We start from the raw sequence: 8,042 nt of genomic DNA, 5'->3' as shown, positions 1-8,042 counted from the left end.
TATGAGGTTATGGGGACTTGCACCCTAAGAGGTGAAACCAATTCTGTATAGACCTTTGTTTCTTTCTAACGAAGATCAGTAAATGGTTACTAACTGCTAAGTAATCTTTAGTTATCAGTGAGTCCTGAGTTTGAAGATCAGAAAAGGTGACCGAAACGAGTTATCAGATCAAGGACATTTGGAGAAACAGTCTCCCAAAATATAGTAGGGGCAATTAAAAGTTTCCTAGAAAAATTGAATTATTAAATGTATAATAACCTGAATAGGTACCTGAACATTTTCTAGCACTTAAACATTCTAATCAGAAAATTATTCTACATTAAGGAGCTAATGTTAGGATTGTACTGTAAATATCTGTTCTCACAAGTCCGAATAGACTTATAACTGACCTTGCCAGAAAACTGGGGGCGGCTTTAATTTTTTATACCACTAGGTGGCAGCATTAAGATGCCATAGAAATTTTGCCCACTACTAATCCGGTTTGTGTTAAATTCCTCCATCTAAAGCAAGAAGAGGGTCGGGTAAGGATAGAAGGTGAGGAAACACAGTAAAACAAAGTCGATAAGAACGTGGGCTCTGGGATCAGGTGTCTAGGCTCCCAGTCTTCCTTCTGCCGCTCACTAGCTGTGCCATCTTAAACTGCCTCATTATTGAAACCTCCGATTCTCCATCTCTAAAGTAAGGATAATAGGGTCTGAGGTGATTATTCAGCCTGCGAAGTACTCGCCATACAAAGCATGAGTTCAGATCACAGGCACCCACATAAAAAGCAGGACCTAGAATGCTCCCTATCAGGGAGACAGAGACAGGGTGATCCCCAGGGTTCACTGGCCAGTCAGACTAGCTGAACCAGCTCCAGGCTCAGCCAGAGACCTTGTCTCAAAAAAATAAGGTGGAGATCAATAGAAGAAGACATTCATTTTCAAGCTCTGGCTTCTACACAAGTACACAGGAGCACATACATAAACACACAGACACACACAGTGCACTTGGTATATATAACGGTTGGTTTGTGTATAACTCTTAAGTTTCTCACATATTGAAAGTCCTAACCCCTTTTAAGAGGCCCCTAGAAGAGGGGAGGTGGACATGAAGTCCCACTCCTCGCTGAGGAGCTCTTGGCACTTGAAGGCTGCTTTGAGAAAGAGATTCAGTTTCTTTAACCATGCCCAAGGGTATTTGGGCAACATACACTGGAATCAACAGGTCTGGGGGGTGGTAATGAGAGCTAGGAGTAGATCCAAAAGGGGGGGGGGGATACAATCAAAATACATTATATGAAATTCTTTAAAAACTAATAAAAATTTTAAAAATAATAATAATTATCTAAGTACATAAAAGAAACATCTTTTAAGAGGCACTGAAGGTCTTAGTTAAGAGGGGGATCATTAAGATAGCTCACTAATTCCAGTGGCTAACATTGCCATAAAAAGGGACATTTGTAAATGGCTGTGCTCATGAGAAGAACATGATGAGATAGTGAAGGCAAAGCAAAGTGATGCTTCTCCCTACAAGGAATACCAAAGATTCTAGCAAACCACCAGAAACCAGGTGAGAGTTATGGATAAGGGTGTCCTTTGCAACCATCGGAAGGAAACAAACTTGTCATTGCCTTGATCCTGAACTTCTAAACTCCAAAACTGTGAGGGGAAAAATTCTATTTCTTTTGCTCAATCCATACCCAGGCTGTGATACTTGCTTCTGGCAGTCTAAGCCACTAATATAGCACATGATAAGAGCTCATTAACAATAGCTTTACACTTTTACGTGCACATGACAATACAGTCTTTTCTTAACTGCTATAAACATTTTACCCTCCACCACACACCTCCTCGCTGCGCCAGCCTAACCTTAACCCCCAAGGCAATGCTTAGGCAGAGTAAATAGGCTGTGCTTAAATAAGCAGTACTGCAAATCGCTCCAAATCCTCCTTCCTGTTAGTCACACTGCAGTGCTGTCAGCAGCGGTGTGGATTCAGAGCTTCCTGCTCCGTGTGCACAGTACCAACAGACTGGGAGGGAGTGTTACCTCCCGGGGTGGCCTCAAAAGCTCAAAAGGTCCATACTAACTGCCTCAGGGACAGACAACACCCTTAGCTCACAGAAGAGAAAGAAAATGAGAGAGAACACAAGAACACATTAGCCCCTGGTTAGAACTTGAACTGAAAGGAATCATTAGTGTGTTATCCTCATCTAAGTCTCTACTTGAATGAATTTATCAGAAAGAAAAGACATCTCAAAACAATTGGGGAAAGCTGAACATAGAATGACAAAGTTAAAGATTTATTTATGCTCCCGTTAAGAGTGGTGTTTTGTTTAAAGAAAAGATCTTACTGGCTAAAGGTATATCTAGGGGCTGGTGAGATGGTCCGGTGGGTAAAGGTGCTTCCTGCACAAGCCTTGCCATATGAGCTGCTTGATCCCTGGAAGCTACATATAAGTGGAAGGAGAGAACCAACCCCACTAAGTTGTCTTTTGACCTCTATACACGTGTCATGGTATAGGAGCCTGTACACGCACATCATTTGTGCACACACATGTACACAGAGAGGCAATTATTATTATTTACCTACTTTTTAAATTTTAAATATTTTAAGGATGCATATGGTAAAATGATTCAATTTTTGACATATCTTTTAAAACATGCTAGCAAGAACAGTGACGGGCAGAGGAGTGAAGCAGGACCAGAGGACTGGTGACCATTCTGCAGAATAACAGGTATCTGGTGGTTCCTTGTATTAATCTCCTGGCGCTTATGTACTTAAGTACTTATGTATGAGAGTTTCCATTAGAGTGAGTGAGTGTGTGGATGTCATGAAAGTAGAAAATGAACTGATGGGAGCAAGAGCTCTTACGGGGGCAGGAGTAGCAAGAGCGGGAGATAGAATATATATGATACGACATGACAGCATAAGGAAAGACTATTTGTGGGGAAGAAAAGGACAAAGAGAGGGTAGTAGCAGATGCAAAAGAACAAAGTATAAAGCAATACATGCATGGAATATCATAAAGAGGCATTTTTCTATTTATTTTAAAAGGTTTCCACTGGAAAGTTTTAAAAACAAAAATGGGGGAAAAATCACAGACCTTCCTCTTGCTGGGAGGAAGTTCTACATTGGGTAAGGTAGAAAGTTCAGAAATCCCTATGAGTTTCTTCTCCTCACGGGAAGTAATCACGAGTGGCGTAGAGTTGAACACTGGTGTTTTATCAGGTTTTTACCTAACATCTGCTCTCTCCCAGGAGCTGAGCTATGATTAATAAGAAGATACCAATTCCCAGAGAGATGCCTCCATGCTGAGTTCATCACCTCTTACTCCTCACAGTACTGCAAGGAAGAGAATACCTTTATCAAGGGTCAATGGGCTAACCAGTAGGGGGCTTTGCTTTTTTTTGCCTGTTTCATAAATCATCCCATAGATGGTTAGGTTGTATATACTAATGTGGATGTAACTGGAATGTCATTGTTCTTTTAAATATATACAACTTTGCTGTTACAGAAGCACAAATGAAAATCACTTGCATTTTTTTCATGCAATGCCCCTACTGTTTTTCTCATTGACGCTTGTAACTTAAATACCTTCTGTGTTTCCAACCCTGTAAACACAAAGATAAATATGGCCCTACCCTAAAGTGTCCACAGTCTACCTGTAAATAAGCAAAGGTCACTGTGTATTACATGTTGCCTTTGAAGTACATCAAAGAGGCAATTGTAGCACAGGGAGGTGCCTGACGTAGCCTACTCTTCATAAACCCAATAGTTTTCCAAAGTCCCACCTGCCTGTGCGAGCTTCCCGGACTTCCATACAGATCAGTCAGTCACCCTGTCGCCCACAGCCTGAACATGTGCTTCATCACAGCATTCCTCACAGCCACAGATAAATCACGCATCCTTCACAGTGAGTCACCCTCGAATTCACCGTTCCTGTGAGCCACCCTACTCAACTCAGCTGTCTTGCAGAGAGCACTGCTTTCCACGTTACTGGTTAGGCGTGTGTTCATGGAAAATGAAAAAGCAAGTACAACAGGCTTAATGATTTACTCTCCCAGTTGCCCTTTCAATTGTGTATTTCCCTTATTTTCCTACAAAAAAAAAAAACCTGTCAGTCTAGAATCTCTTAGCCGATGTGAACGTCTTTTTAATATATATGAAATCTTTGAATACAAAGAAACATGCAAGGATTGAGTCACTTTCTATGAGATAATAATTATTTGGGGGGGGCTGGAGAGATAGCTCAGCAGTTAAGAGCACTGGCTGCTCTTCTAGAGGACTTGGGTTCAAGTCCTAGCACTCACATGACAGCTCACAACTGTCTATAACTCCAGTTCCAGAGGATCCAATACCTTGACACAGAGTATATATAGGCAAAAACTAGTGCATATTTATTTATTTATTTATTTATTTATTTTTACAAAGTCCCATGTAGGCAGAGAGATCTGATGTAAAGAGTTATTTTTATAGAGAGTTGCCTGATCTAAAACCAAGGAAGCTCATGTTTTGAAAAGACTTGTTTTCCAAGAAAAGAATGTCTTCCTTTTAGAAGAGATTTTTTTTCCTTTCCCTTTTTTAGATCAAGAATAGAGCTTTCTTGAAATGGCTTGTTCAGGGCTACTAAGCCATTTAACCACCGATGAGCTCTTAGCATCTTGGAACCAGCTCTTTTCTCCCTATCAATCTGACTTTTCTTTGTGTCATCCCCCAAATAAATTCATAATTTTCTGCTTTTTACTAAATCTAGTAATGAGTACCCACAAAATAGTGCTGAGTTTTAAGGCTCTGCTCCTGGACAGGGAGCTATAGTACCAGGTGTCACCAAGGCTGCCGTAGAGAAACTAAGGACAGAATATGAGATAAGAAGCCAGCCCAGCCTCCTCTGCATTACAGCCCAATCACTCTAGTAATAGGTGCAGGTTAAGCATTTTTAAGGTTACAATATATCTCCTACATGGACCAATGCCTGTATCTTCCCTCTGATCTAGAAGCACATAAAAATCATTTTATAATCATTTATGTCAAACTTTAGTAAAATAGAGTCAGGAGGCCTTGATGAGAGGGCTCTGGTGTATCGTAAGAACTGCAGCAAGGACTCTCTGAACACCACAATCTTACCCAAAGGTCACCACAACATTGCTGTGAAGATATCTGCCCAACAAATCTCTGTTTAACCTTGGACTCATGTACTCCTTGTTGATCATTGTAGTCAAGGATAATGGCTTCAAAACAACTTGCTCAGCCCTCTTCACTCTACCTCTGAAAACCTTCGTTTTCCTTCGCCTGCTCTGAAACTCCTACAGTCCCTAACAGCACTTATTTCCAGAGTTGCAAATTCCCTACTTGACCCTAAAAAAAAAATCATTTCTTTCGAGATGCTCCCCTTATTTTTTTCAAACTGTCAGAGTCTACAGAATCCAGTCCAAATTCTTCAGCTCAGCATCCAATGGCTTATGCGGTTTGTCAGTTGCCACATCTGACTCACCATGACTTTCCCTAATAGTCAAGACTTGCTGCTCTGGTACACACTTGCCTATTGCTGACTTTGCTCCTTTTCTTTCCTTGGGCAAGAATGCTCTTTCCCTATATCTTTATGTGACAAGTCTTACCACAAGTAAAACTTCAGTTAAGTGCTAAACACTCCTCGAAGCCCCTCTCTTCTTATAATGTTCTTTAGCTATTTCTCTTTATCTACTTTTCTCCTGGTTCTCAGTACTTTTTGCCTATAGCAAATGGAATAGCAGCAGAGAAAAAGACCCCAAAATAAAGAGGTTATTAAGAAAAAAATCAACCTGTACCTGGATAGTGACTTGTAACTGGGGAAAAAGTTTTCAAGAGGGATGGAAAGATGGCTCAGTGGTTAAGAGCACTGTCTGTTCTTCCAGAGGACCAGGGGTTAGATTTCCAGGACCCACACGCCTGCTAACAACTGTCTGAAACTCCAGTTCAAGGGGATCTGATTTCTTTTGTCCTCTGCCACATCTGCACACACATAGTGCACAGACATACATGCAAGCAAAACATCCATTCACATACAATAAAAGCTGAAAAAAATTGAATGTTTCCAGAACATGTGATCTACACTGACCCAGTCTGACTATAGATCTATAGGTTCTGAAGAATAAATGGTATTAATGTATTTATTTGATGGATCAACAAACCAGTATTGAGTACCAGTTCTATATATGATAACTACTCTGTTAGATACTGGGGATGTGAACTGTAGAACACAGTCTTTAATCTCAGAGTGGTGATAGTCTAGGAAGGAGCCAGGTGACAGTCAATAAAGTATACTGTGAGAATGAATGAGGCATGTGTGCAGGGTCCAGCACCACTGAGCTCGGAATGTTGGGTAAACCAGAGCTCCTTAGACTTTTCTGCTTGCAACCCCTTTTACTTTACACAACCATAGGTATTTAGATATAAAAAACAGCTATAGAAACCAAACCTTTGCTGGCAATGCATTATTTAAAAAAATGGCTTTAAAACATTTCTTTGGCATGTATATAATTTTACTACTGATTGAAGGTGAAAGCAAATTTGCATGCTAATATATGAATGTGCTTGTTAACTTTTACATGAATATTAAACTTTGGCTGAACACTTGAAACTGTAGGAAATAGAGCATCTTCAGGTGATTGACATTGTGATTTTATGGCCATCAATGCATTCACATATCTAGTGCACAATGGCCTAAAACCTAATGTTAGAAACTCTGTCCTAACCCCAAGACAAGATTCACTTTTTTATTTCAAAAATGGTTACTTTATTAAACTGTTACATTAATAAATTCCTAGCAAAAAAATATTAATAGATTTAACTAAAGCAAAAGTTCTTGGAGAGGCTTTCAATTTTATAGAGTGAAAATATCCTATAATCAAAAACTTGGAAACCCTACTGCAGGATGACATTTTGACTTGCAAAAAAACTGTTTTGAATGAAAGTTAGCAATGCAAACAGGAAATTTTAAAAAGCAAACATTCTAACACAATACAATACAAAGATACACTAATTTGATTCATGCTGAGGAATTAAAAATATTAAGTTGTTGTTTTCTGTAATTAAGCCATTATGTAAAACTTTGTAAGCAAAGTAAAAACATGGCAATTCAGAGCATACAAAAATCTCCATGTGAGCTGAGGCACTTCAGACAGCGTTTGTTGGAATTGTGTGGTGTGACAGCATGCACAGTGTAAAGTACACATATTGTATGTTCAGACCAAGGCTGCAGTGAAGCCATGTGATCCAACAGAGGGAGCACTGCCAAACGCACCTCGGGTTCATTATGTACTGGGTTTTGAACTAATTTCTGGTCATTGCACATTCAGAAACCTTTTACTGTTGTCAAGTTTCTCATGATCCCCAAAATCAGTTACATAATTCCATATGGAATCTCACCCCACAATGTAAAAAGCTGTGGCATAGCGATTGGCAGAGAACAAGACTAAAAAGATAGAAATAGTTCATAAAAGGAGCCATAAGCCTTGCTGTATAATTTGAACTCTGGCCCTGTGCTGAGTATTTTTCTTTAGCCATATCAACACATCCCCATACACATCCATTTTCTACCCTCCCCTTTGCTGTCCTGTCCCCAGCATACTGCACTCCCAACTCCCTTACCATCTGTTTTCCCATATGATAGGGGAAAGGGAGCTTGAGCAGGCCATCTGTGAGCAGGCAGGCAGGTAGTCATAGTATTTCTTCCCCCATTCACTTCATATGGATGGCTGCAGCTGCCTCCCTGTGACTAAAGCCCCAGCCACTGACTCTCCTCCAGCTGATGCCAACCATTCTCTTAGCTTCCAGCCGTCAACCTGACATACTGAAAGTTATTATTCCCAACTGAAGGACTGGCCTATGGGCATACCTATGGGCATTTTCTTGAATATTGTGAGAGAGCCCAGCCCATTCAGGGTGGTGTCACACCAGAACATCTGGTGCTGGGTTCTATAGAAAAGATAGCGAAGCACAAGCCAGAGAGATCAAGCCAGTAAACAGCTTTCTGCCATGGCTCCTGCCTCCGCTACTGCTGGAATTCCTGCCCTGACTTCTC

Source organism: Arvicola amphibius, chromosome 3, assembly GCF_903992535.2.
Source record: "Arvicola amphibius chromosome 3, mArvAmp1.2, whole genome shotgun sequence".
NCBI lineage: Eukaryota > Metazoa > Chordata > Mammalia > Rodentia > Cricetidae > Arvicola > Arvicola amphibius.
This window is presented reverse-complemented; position numbering follows the sequence as displayed.